Source organism: Cucurbita moschata, unplaced genomic scaffold (assembly GCF_002738365.1).
Source record: "Cucurbita moschata cultivar Rifu unplaced genomic scaffold, Cmos_1.0 Cmo_Scf00089, whole genome shotgun sequence".
In the NCBI taxonomy this organism is placed as follows: Eukaryota; Viridiplantae; Streptophyta; class Magnoliopsida; order Cucurbitales; family Cucurbitaceae; genus Cucurbita; species Cucurbita moschata.
The window spans coordinates 311,111-326,452 of record NW_019268605.1 but is presented as its reverse complement, the minus strand read 5'-3'; the positions used below and the strand labels follow the sequence as shown (position 1 = coordinate 326,452).

The 15,342-nt window shown below is 37.5% G+C and overlaps 1 non-coding gene across 1 annotated transcript; it reads left to right on the top strand.

Moving 5' to 3' along the window:
- Window positions 1–5,273: 5,273 nt before the first annotated feature.
- On the top strand, window positions 5,274–5,345 carry TRNAM-CAU. The gene has a single exon. It is a non-coding gene; the product is annotated as a tRNA-Met (tRNA).
- The last annotated feature ends 9,997 nt before the right edge of the window (window positions 5,346–15,342 follow it).

Sequence of the window (15,342 nt, the reverse complement as noted above, 5' to 3'; positions counted from 1 at the left end):
CTTCACTCAAAAGGAGTTGAATATGAGACAGCAACGGTGGTTGGAACTAGTCAAAATTATGATATCGACATTGAGTACCACCCCGGGAAGGCCAACGTGGTTGCAGAATCACTAAGCAAGAAGACAGCTCATTCATCAGCGTTAATCACAAAGGAGCCTAGGGTGCAGACAAACTTTGAGCGAGATGAAATAGCAATAGTAGTGGAAGATATTAGGGCACAACTACCTCGACTGATTGTACAACCCATTCTTCAGTAGAGAATAGTTGTGGCTCAAGTAAGAGACCCTAGTCTGGCGGGGGTAGTTAATGAAATGGAGACAGAACCAGCTGGCGGGTACTCCAAGTCATCTAATAGTGGGTTGTTGTATCAAGGTCGTTTGTGCGTACCAGCGATAGAGTAATTGAGAAATGAAATACTGAAGGAGGCGTATAACTCCCCATTTTTCATGCACCCTGGCAGTACAAAAATGTATCAGGACATCAGACTACACTTCTGGGGGTGTGGTATGAAGAAGGATTTCTCGAAATTGGTCAATAGATGCTTATATTGCCAACAAGTCAAGGCAACTAGACAAAGATCAGCGGGGTTACTACAGCTGCTCAGCATACCAAAGTAGAAATGGGAGAACATTGCCATGGATCTCATAGTAGGCCTACCTAGGACGTTGAAGGGTTAAACGGTCATATGGGTGATTGTGCAAAGATTGACAAAGTAAGCGCATTTCCTCCCCAGTAAAGCCACCTACATAGTGGACAATTGGGCACATCTGCACATGAAAGAAATTGTCAGATAACATGGAATTCCAATGTCGATTGTATTAGACTGAGACCTACATTTTACTTCAGCATGTTCAAGGGAGGGTTTGTAGGACAGTAGATGCTCTGTTCGAGATTTCCTTTGAAAAATAAATAATTGCATTTGTTGTCCCTAGTTAGTTGTTTGTTGATTCCCGAGTTAGGTTGATCCTTCGTGTTATGAACCCGTGTATAAAAGTCATGTCATTGTTATTAAGGTTGTTTTATATGAGCTTACGCATTTCCGCCTTACGAATGTAAGGTAATGTCGATAAATAGGTTAAAGAAAATCAGGAGCGTTACAGCTTTTCTTTTTTAAATAGTAAAACAAAATTATCTCATTCATCCATGGAGTTCTTAGACTAAACCATAATCTTTTCTCCACTCCACATGAAAATTTTTTGCTTTCTTATAAATTAACTTTTAACAAAATATTGCATGCATGGCAATAAAATATCCAAGTTGTTATCGAAAAATAAAATACTTGACTTCAAAATGAATATACACGTCTCCATTTTATTCAAATATTTGGAGCACCAAAATAGAAGAAACTTGAGAAGGAGACATCCCATTGGAGTTAGGAAAAGTATGTGATTGGCGTTGGGAGAGAAAAAAAGGTAACCTAAGTTTGGGGATGTGTTTGATTCTTTGCTAAATAAACCTTAACCTAACAAACGAATACCGTTGATATCTTTTCATTTTTTCTTTTAATAGCTTTTTACATAAAAATCTATGTTTAAAAGCCCTTAACAAAAGGAAAAAAATGAAACACAATCAAATACTAAGTTGACAAAGAATGAAGGCCATGACTAATTTCTATATGATTTTGTTGTTTACTTTTGCATCAACTTCTAATGTTTTCACTTGTTTTGCAAAACAATTTCCACATTCTCAATGGAAAGTGACGATTCTTAATTATCAAGACGTACCTTTACTGGCCCATTGCAAATCGAAAAACGACGATTTAGGTAAATAAGGGTGTTGCACTGTGACAAATATTCAATGAGACCACATTATTTTATATATATCTAAATTTATGATTTGATTGTTTTTATTTTTATTTTTATATATATCTAAATAAATACGTGGCATTGAGAGCTTGAATAGTGCTTGACCTTTTCATTGATGCATATATGGTCTCAGCTAGTTGAATTATGCAGAAATTGATATTTAAGAATTTTTATGTAATTGTATAGGCTCTTATAGTTCTAATTTTTTCATTTTTTCAATTAAATTTGTGCCCATCTGACATAACTTTCTAATTTAGGGGAGCATATTCTTCTGTCCAAACAAGAATACAACTGGGAATTCAAAGAGAATTTGTTGCAGACAACATTGTTTTGGTGCAACTTTATAAGCAAATATGGAAAGCTTTCGTTCGAGGTTTTTTGGCCAGAGCATGAAGTTTGGCTTCAAGACCGATGCAACTATTCACACTGCATTTGGGGTGCAGATGAGAAGGGTTTTTCTTTATATAATAGTCAAACAAAAGTATTCGAGCTCATTCATCCGTGGAATCCTTAGACAAATCCATCACCTTCGCTTTGCATTAAAATCTTTTTGTTGCTACACAAGTAGTGTTCCTGCTCTAATACTAGTATAAAAAAGCGTATATTAATCATTGAAGTTCTTAAATATATAGAAACATTTAATATAAAAATGTGTACATCTGAATAAAATATCAAAGTCTAGATTTTATAGAAAAATTCAAAGCACAAAAATGAAGTAAATTTAAAATTTATACACCATTCTCGAAAATGAAACACAAAAAAATTCTGTTACGGAACAAAGAAAAAAAACACGATCGTCGAAAAACGCGTTTGCATCTCATTGCACCACGTGTCGCGCCTGCAACCAGAAACTTCTTCCTCTTACACAGTAGGCTCGGCCTTCGCGGCTCATAATCCAGCTCCTTGGCTCACTAAAGGGTATTTTGCCCAATTTTTGCCGTTTTGACTATCCTAAAGTTTAAGTGACCTTGTTTAAGGAAATTAAAGTTAGGATAAGGTTCAATATCTCGATTTATGTTAAACTGAGTTAAGAAATTGTAGTTACTGACGGAGTGAGTTAAGAAACAGAACACGAAGAAAAGGAAATCAATCGGGAGTCCTTTAGAGAGAGAAAGTAAGAGTGGATTAAAGAGAAAAAAAGTAATTGTGAACGTAATTTTAAGAAAAGGAAAGANATGATGATGCATAATAAGAAGATTATGCGAGAAATATGATGATGAAATGACTTAATATGACGAACTTCCATATTAAGATGTTGTGCATGTATTAAATGTCACGATGCATTATGACGACAAATTTTAAAGAGACAACCCTAGTTAAACGAATGATGATGAATGTATGAAGGTCAATGTGTGCATGTTACTTAGAGTATTGTGTGAACGGTGTATAGGGTTGTGTCCTAAAGATGATTTAAAGATGAAAACTATAGAGAACTCATGCATTTTGTGTGTTCATATGCATCGTGATACTTCCCAATTTATGATGATGAGTGCAGATGCGCAAAGTATGATGATGAGGGTGTTCATGAGGAGCATGACACTATGGGGTTCCGCTGACATCCAGACGTCGGTATAGATTAGCTTGACCAAAGAGGATCCAGGGGGTGTGCGAGCCCCTTGGGGATTCACACTTGCACGTATGGGTTGTGTGTAGGGAAGTACAACACATCCAATTTATCCGAGACTGTAGGCCACCCCTATCATGAGTTGTCTGTGTTTTCATTCCCTGACTCCAATATTGGGTTCAGTTACTGAGTATTTCTTAAAATACGCAAGCCATGTGCTACTTGTTTTTCAGGTAAAAGCATGGTGTTCCTGTACGGCTGACGACGACATTGCAACTTGAGACTATGGCACTTGCATAGGGTATTCGCATTTATTTTCTTAGATTGAGGCTAGAATAGGATGTTTTTAATTTAAAGGTGTATTTATTTTCTTTAGTCTTTTATCATGTCATTTTAAACGTGTTTTTAAAATATGCAAGTCCATGGTTGTGTTTTAAGACGAAGGTTGTGTTTTATGATGAAGTTTTAAATGTTTAATTCCACAAGCGAGTTTAGATGATGATGTCGGTAGCGACTCTAGGTAAGTGAAAATTTAGGGTCGGTACACCTCATGTATCATTGTGTATTCATGGATCGAGGGATACCCCTTCATCTTTTACGATGGTACGAACGCGTACACTACAAGACAAGAAAATGATCTGTTATAACGCTACGAAGATCGCTATTCCTAATTGGTGTTCGATGTCAACAACTCCCAGATAATGCTTACCTGACAAGAAAGGGGCCCAAGAGTTGTGCGAACCGACTGGTGGGTCCATACTCGTACGTGTAGACCGAAAGTAGAACAGTAAATATGCATCAAAATAACCCACTTAGTATAGCTTCCTAAGAAATATAGACTGATATGATAGGTCACACTTATTATTATATGTGCTTGCATCTAACAGCAATAGCAGGGCCATTTTCTGAGTATTTTGATAAATACTCAAGTCATGTGCTACTCTTATTTTTCCATGTAAAGGCAAGGCTCCCCTGTACGACTGATGGTGACGTCGCAACCCAAGAGACCATGACACATCCACAGGGGAGTGTAGCACCTAAATATTTAAAGAAAAAAACAAAGAGGACAAATAGGTAATTTTATCCCTCCAACCACTAAAGGATGCAAATAGAACCCTATCAAAGGTCTGGCAAAAAAAGGGAATAGGGAGAGAAAGAAAGTTTTAGAGAGAGGGAGGAAACCACCGCTTCGGCCACGAGGAGTCCAATTCTGCCCGTGACTTCTTCACGAAATCCTCCTAGAACTTAGAGGAGAATATTTTTGACTCTTGAATCGTCCAAAACCATCAAGACACGAGGAAACTAAGGTGTTGAAGATGAAACTAAGGCCTTCTTCACGATTTAAAAATGCGTCTTGTTCATGTTTAGGTGTTGAAGAGGTTTATTGGATTCCTAGTTTAACTAGGTTGCTTAACACGAGCTTTAGGCTCCAGATTATTCTATTTTGACTACTCGACTCTTTCTTTAGTCTTGGAGTAATAGGGTCTAGACCCTCTTATCGTCGCCACGAAACTAAGGTGCTTAGTCTAGTGCAGGCATCTTTACCTAAGTCATCGTGTAACCAACCTAACCTTTACACCCTAACTCTATGTAGATAAACACGCTAGACTACCTAAGTCATCGTGTAACCAACCTAACCTTTACACCCTAACTCTATGTAGATAAACACGCTAGACTAGGAGAACACACTGTCAAACACTCTAACCTTTACACCCTAACTCTATGTAGATAAACACGCTAGACTAGGAGAACACACTGTCAAACACTTGGAGCTGACACATACTAAATCTTGGAGCTGACACATACTAAATCATGCACAATACAAGCGAACTAGCTCAACGGGAGAACATCCATAAATAACCTTGGAGAACAAATCAAAATAGCTCATTCTTTGTTTTAACAAATCAGAGTGGCGCAGCGGAAGCGTGGTGGGCCCATAACCCACAGGTCCCAGGATCGAAACCTGGCTCTGATAGATAACCAACCAACCAAATATACAAAGATAATTGAGAATGAACATACACGCTTATCCGCTTTGGTTCGTTATCCATTATCGTGAGCCTCACGGTTTTAAAATCACGAAACTAAGGTGCTTAGGAGCTTTTGGCTCCTGATTATCCTATTTTGACTCCACGAATCTTTCTTAGTCTGGTTGATTATCCTATTTTGACTCCACGAATCTTTCTTAGTCTGGTTGATTATCCTATTTTGACTCCACGAATCTTTCTTAGTCTGGTTGATTATCCTATTTTGACTCCACGAATCTTTCTTAGTCTGGTTTTAAAATCACCAAACTAAGGTGCTTAGGAGCTTTTGGCTCCTGATTATCCTATTTTGACTCCACGAATCTTTCTTAGTCTGGTTGATTATCCTATTTTGACTCCACGAATCTTTCTTAGTCTGGTTTTAAAATCACCAAACTAAGGTGCTTAGGAGCTTTTGGCTCCTGATTATCCTATTTTGACTCCACGAATCTTTCTTAGTCTGGTTTTAAAATCACCAAACTAAGGTGCTTAGGAGCTTTTGGCTCCTGATTATCCTATTTTGACTCCACGAATCTTTCTTAGTCTGGTTTTAAAATCACCAAACTAAGGTGCTTAGGAGCTTTTGGCTCCTGATTATCCTATTTTGACTCCACGAATCTTTCTTAGTCTTGGAGTAATAGGGTATAAACCCTCTTATCTTTGCCACGAAACTAAGGTGCTTAGGTTGGTTTATTGGATTCTTAGGCTAGCTAGGTTGCTTAACACGAGCTTTTGGCTCCTGATTATCCTATTTTGACTCCACGAATCTTTCTTAGTCTTGGAGTAATAGGGTATAAACCCTCTTATTTTTGCCACGAAACTAAGGTGCTTAGTTTAGTATAGGCATCTTGACCTAAGCCATCGTATAACCAACCTAACACTTGCACCATAGCTCTATGTAGATAAACACACTATCAGGTACCTGGAGCTGACACATACTAAATCATGCACAATACAAGCTCAACGGGAAGATAACATCCAAAAATCACCCTGAAGAACTGATCAAAATAGCTCATCCTCTATTTTAATAAATTAGAGTGGCGCAGTGGAAGCGTGGTGGGCCCGTAACCCACAGGTCCTAGGATTGAAACTTGGCTTTGATAGATTACCAACCAAACCGAAAATGGAAAAATGATCTTTGGGAATAAACATAGAAAATCATTGCTAGCATATATTATCCTCTTTGGCTCGTTATGCATTATCGTGAGACTTACGGTTCAAAAATGTGTCTTGCTCATGTCTAGGTGTTGAAGAGGTTTATTGGTTTCCTAGGCTAGCTAGGTTGCTTAACACGAGCTTTTGACTCCAGATTATTCTATTTTGACTCCTCGACTCTTTTTTTAGTCTTGGAGTAATAGGGTATAGACCCTTTTATCGTCGCCGCTATCCTCAGGTGCCTAGTCTAGTGTATGTATCTTGACATTAGTCATCGTATAACCAACCTAACTCTTACACTCTATCTCTCTGGAGATAAATACGCTAGACAAGGAGAATACACTCTTAGACACTTGGAGCTAACTCATACTATATCAAGCACAATACAAGCAAACATCCTTGACGGGAAGATAACATCCATAAATCATCCTAGAGCACAGATAACAATATCTGATCTTCTTTTCTAACAAATCAGAGTTGACTTTGATAGAGAAGAAATACTTCAAAATTCATAGACAAAACATACCAATTATGCAACAAGATTCCATATTTTCTTAATTTATGATTCCTAGTCTTTATAAAAATTTTACAGATTGCCACCCACCACTACATTGCTCGTTACATATCCCAACCTCACTTTTTAAAACGTTGACCATTATACCTCTCCAACCCATCACCGAATCTCACAATAAAAAATCAAGTCAACAATGGTTTTAAACCCATGCCCTTTAGTCTTGGAGTAATAGGTTACAGGCCCTGTTAAAATCGCCACGATCCTAAGGTGCTTAGTCTATTGTATGCATCTTGACCAAGTCATCGTATAACCAACCTAACTCTTACACCCTAGCTCTGTATAGATAAACACTTTAGACAAGGAGAACATATTGTCAAACACTTAGAGCTAACACATTGTAAGGATCGGGCTGACTCGATGACTCTAAAAAGATGGGTAAATTTCTTTCGCGAAATAAAACTAATCATATTTAAAAGTTCTCGTACATTATATTTATGTTATATGAAAATAAGGTTCATACAAAGTATTTTAAACACAACACAATAGTTAAAACACAAATTTAGGAACGACACAAAAGGGTTGAAGGACGACGAGTGAGGTCTGTCTATGGCATCTTCTCTAGAGACACACTTTTCCAAGGCCTTGTTGGCACGGGTAGAGGTTCCAAGAGTCTCGAGACTTTTGCTTTCTCGACTTTGTCCTGTTGGTAGATGAGGCACCTCTTGGTGTACTGCATTATGTCGTCACACATATTTTGCCAGAAATACCCATTTTTTATGAAGGCATAAGTTCATTGCCACCTAGGGTGTCCGACCTATAAAGTATCACTGCATTCTCGAATGAGCTTCAACCTTAGTTCTCCTATAATTGAGACATATAACCTATTTCCTTTTGTCCTTAAAAGGTCTCCCTCGACCCAAAACTGTCATGTCTTGCACAGGGTCGCATATTCGCCCTTCCGACTCAGTGCGTCGGCTGCTTGGTTGCTCTTTCCTAATTTGTGTTCAAATTTGAAGTCGAATTTTGCTAACGACTCCTACTACCGAGATTGTTTTGTCTTCAACTTCAGTTGATCAAAAAAGCCACAAATGACACTGTTGTCCGTCTTCACCACGAAGTGTGATCCCAAGAAAGGATCATACATCGGATACTGAAGTAGGTGTTTTCCACTCTTGGATAGCTTTTATCTTGTCGCTATCCATACTGATCTACGCACAACTAATGACATGTCCAAGGAAGTTGATGCATGTTTGTGCGAAGGCACATTTTTCTTTCTTGACATACAACTGTTTCTGTCGCAGCTTGTCGAACACTAGCTTTAGGTGCATTTTGTGCAATTCTAGGGTTGTGCTGTATATGACTATGTCGTTGAGGTATACTATGACACAGTGATCGAAGTATTCATGGCAAACGTGGTTCATTAACGTGGAAAATGTAGCTGGGGTGTTTGTCAGACCAAAGGGTATTACTAAGAATTCAAAAGCCCTGTATCTTGTTACACACGTCGTCTTGGGCTCATCCCCTACGACAATACGTACATGGTAGTACCCTGATCTTAAGTCCAGGTTCATGAAGTATTTACCCCGGGAAGCTAGGCAAACAAGTCGGATATTATCGATAATGGGTATTGTTGCATACAGTCACCTTGTTTAAGGCTCTATAGTCTATGCATAGACATAACGTACCATCCCTTTTCTTTTAAAATAGTACGGGGGCTCCGTATGGTGCCTTTGCGGGGCGGATGAATCCTGCCGACAACAACTCGTCTAGTTGTTTCCTCAATTCAACTTCATAGGAAGCTTACCACTAGAAGATATTGCTTGTTACATATCACCGTCAGCCTCACAGTAAGCTCAATGCTAAAAGATACTGCCCGTTACGTATAGTCGTCGGCCTCATGGTAAGCTTGTCGCTAATAGTATGATTTTTGGGTTTTTTTATTTTGATTTTCCTTTTCCTTTAAATTCAAGAGTTTTTCTTGTAATTAAGTTAGTCTGTTGATATTGGAGGAACTTTGCACAAGTCTTATGAAGTTAGAGTTTTTTTGGACCGAAAAGTTCAATTCCGATGAACATCAAGAAGCTAAATTTTTTTGTAAGTTTTAGTTTTTGACCATTTTGGACTTGATTATTTATTCTTGTTGTGATTGACTAAAAATTATAAGAAAAGTACCTTAGTAAAGATGGATTAAAAGAGTCTACAACTATTGTAAAGAAACTAAGTTAATTCATGTTTATTCAGAGTTATGAAAATTCAAAGAAAATAGAAATGAATTGAAAACTTGTTTGGAAATCTAGCAATTTTGACGGAGTCTAATGCGTAGGTGACAGAACGTGAAAGAGAGACTTTAGAAATTTTGAAGCTTCTAACCACTGAAAAGCTAGTACGGGATTGCATGCGTCACCCTGTAAGTCACCACGAAGATTTGAAGAAGAAATACTTGTAGGAATCGCTTGGAAATGCATGCATGCTAGTTTATTTAACTTAGGCGGATAATTTTTCTATGATATGAAATTAAGTAATATGAGTTATCAGAAATATGCATGCAAATATGATGAATTTTAAAAGTAATATGTTTGATGCCATCAAGCTTTATTTCTGCTGTAATTATTTGAATTATATGCTGAAATGAGGACGAGAATTTGTGATATGCGCTTCGAATGATTAATAAATGTTATCGGCCCGTTGAGTACGTGTGTTTATTTTTCATAGAATGATGTATGATGATTCTAGGTAAGAATTGTGTGCATACCATGTTAATTTCAATGAAATTAGATATTAGGTTAAGACTAGGGTATTATGATTGGAGATAGTTTGTTTTAGACAAAAGCTTCACCTAGAAACCTAACAGACCACCACAGCGATTTTGCCTGGGAAATGAGCGACCCACATCGAACAAGCCATTAGGTGGATGGGATAAGGGAGGGGTCGGGCACCCCAGTGAGGGTGACTTTATGGACCTGGGAGGTTTCAGTTCACCCTCTAGGTAAGACACCATATAGTCTTATATAAGACAAGCACAAAGTAGCGCCTCGTAGAAGGTCGCCAGTCATTCACAACTCAACATAAGGAACTCTCAAAGTTTAAAAGGAAATGATGGAAACATGAGGATGGAAACATGAATAGTCTCAAGGGAATAGGACCAAAACTAGACATCTTAGAGCCAAGGAGAAAAAGCCTATTATGTATTACGTATCGCCGTTAGCGGTAAGAACACTGCTAGCAAATATTGCTTGTTACAAATCACCATCAACTGTAAGCCCATCGCTAGAAGATACTACCTATAACATATCGCAATTAGCATCACTGTACGCCCACCGCTTGCAGATATTGCCTGCTACATAGCATTGTCATACTCACGGTAAGCCCCCACATTGCCCATTCGTATCATCATCAGCCTCAAAGTAAGCCAATCGCTTTTAGATACTGCCCATTACATATCGCCACCACCCTCACGTTAAGTCCACTTCTAACAGATATTGCTCGTTACGTATCGCCGTTAGTCTAACGGTAAGTTCAAGCCAACTTCTAGAAGATATTGCCGTTACATATCGTCATCAACCTTACGGTAAGCCTACTTCTAGCAGATATGGCATGTTATGTATCACCGTCAGCCTAATGGTAAGCTCAAACCCACTTCTAATAGATATTGCCTGCAATGTATCATCGTAACTCTAACAATAGGCTCAAGCCCATTTCTAGTAGATATTGCCTGTTATGTATCGCCATCAGACTAATGGTAAGCTCAAGCCCACTTCTAGTAGATATTGCCTGTTATGTATCGCCATCAGACTAATGGTAAGCTCAAGCCCACTTCTAGTAGATATTGCCCGTTACGTATCACCGTCACCCTAACAGTAAGCCCATTTTTAGCAGATATTTCCTGTTACGTATCACTGTCAGCCTTATGGATAAGCTCCAGCCCACTTGTAATAAATATTGCCCATTACACATCGTCGGAAGCCTAACGGTAAGCTCAAGCCCATTTTATATATCGACACCAACCTCATGGTAAGTGATGGTGTTACTATAACACGTGCAGAAGCAATTTGGATCTTAGGCACTCTATGTACATTAATTATACAAAATTAGCTAGCATGTTCAATAAGCATTAAAACAATGAGTTTGAATAGTAACCTATTGTAGTTCATTTTTTTTTCCCACAAATCGGTTTCGAACCACCACTTGTGTCTTCCCTACTTTTCTCCGGTCTTAGAACGGGATTGAGGAATCTGGTGAGTGACTAAACTTGATAGGAATTTAGTATATCTAAAGAGAGAGTTTTGAGAGATTTTCTCAAACTTTTTTCAAGCAAACTTTCCAAGTACCTTAATCACTCTATTTAAAGAGTCATATTTGCATGTTCATGCAAATTTGAAATTTCCAAATTTTGACACTCAAAATTAACTCAAATTTGTGGGATTACACTCAATATTCCACTAACTCAAGCATGGATTTTTCCATCAGGTGAAGTCAACATTTTTAATTTTTTTATTTTAATTCAACAATTAATTTGAAAATTTAATTTCAAATCAAAATAATATTAAATGATTAATTAAACAATTTAATTAATATTTAAGATTAAATAAAATGTCAATCCCAATCAATTCTCGCACATATTGATTATGAATCCCTATTCATAATTAAAATATTTAAATCTTATTTAAATATCTCCAACTCTCTCTTTTTGTTTAATTCATAATTAAAACAAAATGCGGTTAAATATATCGTATATATTTAGCGTGTATTCCCTAATTTGAATTCGAACACTTCGAACTCACTCGTCAGACTGTTCTAAAGTTTAGTCTGATATGAGCTAGCAGAGGGATCTAATGGACCTACAGATCATGGGCTCCAACGATCCGAGATTAACCGGCTAAACTTATTAACCTTGTTAACCAACATTCGTTAACTACTAGGAAACTCCACTATAGCCTAGTAGTTGCACTCCCCTCGCTATAAATAAATTTTTGTCCATTTGATATAACCATAATTAGTAAGTCGATCCTTCGCAGGTTGTTTGTACTAGAGCTGGTTCAACTTACCGTTTTACCCGTAAAGTTACTTCTTATTCCTTAAGTCCTACTAATCCTCTAATGAACAATTGGTTTGTAGTCCAACACCCCAAACCGAATCCCTGTCGAGCCAATGAGAGGGTGGGGCCCCTTGTTCAAGACTTGGAGTCAGTACTTAAGGGAACAATCTCTCTACTATCCGTAAAAGCGGGTAGGAGTGAATTCCATCTTACACCCTATGTGCCGAGCTATCACCAAGTCTTACGCCTGAAATGGGAGGCTTATTGAGTCGGTAAACTCGGACCACTCTCACCCATGCAAATCTAAGGATAATTCGGAATAAACAGGAGTTCATAGTTAGTTGAGGATTAAGATCGAGTTACCTAGGTCATCGAATGAGAAAATCAGTCTCAACAGTAAACGACATTATAAAATGAAAGTGGTTTTATTCATGGTCCAATCCTATTCAATTCTCATTGCATAGGATGCCCCCACTCACATGTCTCCACATGTACAATTTAGTGATCACATTATTTATATCATATACAAAAGTGGGCTGCATCCATAGTATCCCAAGAATAAGGTACTCAGCCTTATCCCTGTACTATAGATAATTTTGACTATATACTTAAACATGATCCACTCTTATTTTTGGGTTTTATGTCCTAAAACTCATAGTTTGTAAACAAAAACATATTCTATTTTCCATCAAGTAATTATTGTTGTTTATTTCGTAAAGATTGTTATTGAATAAAGTGAACTTTACGATCATTAATCTAAATCCAATAAACTAAGAACAGTCTGGCTATAGTATGATTACTTGAACTATATGTAGAGACATAAGAGTGGATCAAGTTCAAGTATATAGTCAAAAAAATTTATAGTACAGGGATAAGGCTGAGTAAGACTGGGTGAATAGCTGGGGACATTGGGTGTAAAATGGAATTCACTCCTACCAACTTTTAGGGATAGTAGAGATGTTGTTCCCTTAAATACTGACTCTAAGTCTTGAACAAGGGGCCCCACCCTCAGTGGGACTTAAGGAACAAGAAGTAACTTTAGGGGTAAAACGATAAATTGACCCAGCTTTAGTTACGAACAACCTGTGAAGAATTGACTTACTAATCATGGTTATATCAAATGGATAGAAATATATCAATAGTGAGGGGAGTGCAACTACTAGGCTAGAGTGGAGTGTCCGAGTAGTTAACGAATGATGGTTGACAAGGTTAATGAGTTTAGCTGGTTAATCTCGGATCGTTGGAGCCCATGATCTATAGGTCCATTAGGTCCCTCTACTAACTCATATCAGACTAAACCTTAGAACAATGTGACGAGTGAGTTCGAAGTGTTCGATTCAAATTAGGGAATACACGCTGAATATATATGAGATATTTAACCGCATTTTGTTTTAATTATGAATTAAATAAAAAGAAAGAATTTGAGATATTTAAATAAGATTTAAATATTTTAGTTATGAATAGGGATTCATAATCAATATGTGCCGGAATTCATTGGGATTGATATTTTATTTCATGTTAAATATTAATTAAATTGTTTAATAAATCATTCAATATTATTTTGATTTGAAATTAATTATTTAAATTAATTGTTGAATTAAAATAAACAAAATCAAAATGTTGACCTCACCTAATGGACAAATCCATGTATGAGTTAGTGTTATATTGAGTGTCAATATATGTTGTAACCAAACTTGCATGTTTGCCACATAATCTCACAAATTTGAGTGAAATTTTGAGTGTCAAAATTTGGTTTAACCAAACATGCATGTTTGCCAAATAAACCCCACAAATTTGAGTGGAATTTTGTGTGTCAAAACTTGGTTAACGCAAACTTGGTTAACGCAAACTTGCATTCTTGCCACATAATCTCACAAATTTGAGTGAAATTTTGAGTGGTAAAATTTTGTTATCTCAAATTTGCATGAACATGCAAATATGACTCTATAAATAGAGTGATCAAGGTTTAGATTGAAAAACTTTGAGAAAATCTCTCAAAACTCTCTCTTTACATATCCTAAATCCTATCAAGTTTAGTCACTCACTGGATTCCACAATCCCGTTCTAAGGCTGGAGAATAGTAGGGAAGAAACTAGTGGTGGTTCGGAACTGGTTCGTGGGGGAAAAAGGAATTTGAACTACAAAAGGTTAGTATTCGAACTCATTGAGTTTTAATGCTTTTGAACATGCTAGCTAAATTACTATCATCAATGCATTTAGAGTGCCTAAGATCCAAATTGCTTTCGCACGTGTTATATTAACACCATCACACAGGTGTTATTCGTCAAGAAAAAGGATGGTTCAAGGCGCCTGTGTATCGGTTACAAGGAGCTGAATAAGAGAACGGTGAAGAATAGGTATCCCCTTCAATGCATCAAGGACTTATTCGACCAGCTCAAAGAAGCCACAATATTTTCAAAGATTGATCTTTGATCAAGTTACCATCAGATAAAGATAAAAGATGAGGACATTTCAAAAATAGCTTTTAGAACAAGGTATGGCCATTAGGAGTTTGTTGTGATGTCATTTGGACTCACCAATGCCCCTGCAGGGTTCATGGAGCTGATGAATCAGGTGTTCAAGGAATATCGGGATACCTTTTGGTATACTAAAGGATGGATCATGAAGACCAACTACACCTGAGGAAGGCCTTGACAGGTTTGAGAGAAAATAAATTGTATGTCAAGTTCTCAAAGTGTGAGTTTTGGTTTTGCGAAATCTCTTTCCTAGGGCATGTGATATCTGTGAAAGGGGTGTCAGTTGATCCCACCAAGGTAGAAACAGTCGCTAACTAGGCTCGTTCAACTACTGTTACCGAGGTATGAAGCTTTATGGGTCTAGCAAGCTACTATCAACGCTTTGTACAGGATTTTTCCATGGTTGCGGCACCCCTCGCGCGATTGACTCGACAGGTTATGGTGTTCGTATGGACTAAGGGGTGTGAGGCAAGCTTTCGAGACTTGAAGGTGAGACTTGCGATTGCACTATTGCTCACAATGTCTGATGGTACAGGAAACTACGTCATTTTCATCGATGCTTCAAAGAAGGGTCTGGGATGCGTGTTGATGCAACTCAAGAAAGTTATTGCCTATGCATCTAAGAAATTGAAGGACTGTGAAAAGAATTATCCCGCTCATGACTTGGAACTAGCAGTGGTAGTTTTTGCATAAAAGATATGGTGACACTATCTTTATGGGAAGAGAACTCAAATTTATACTAACCTAGGAGCCTGGAATATTTCTTC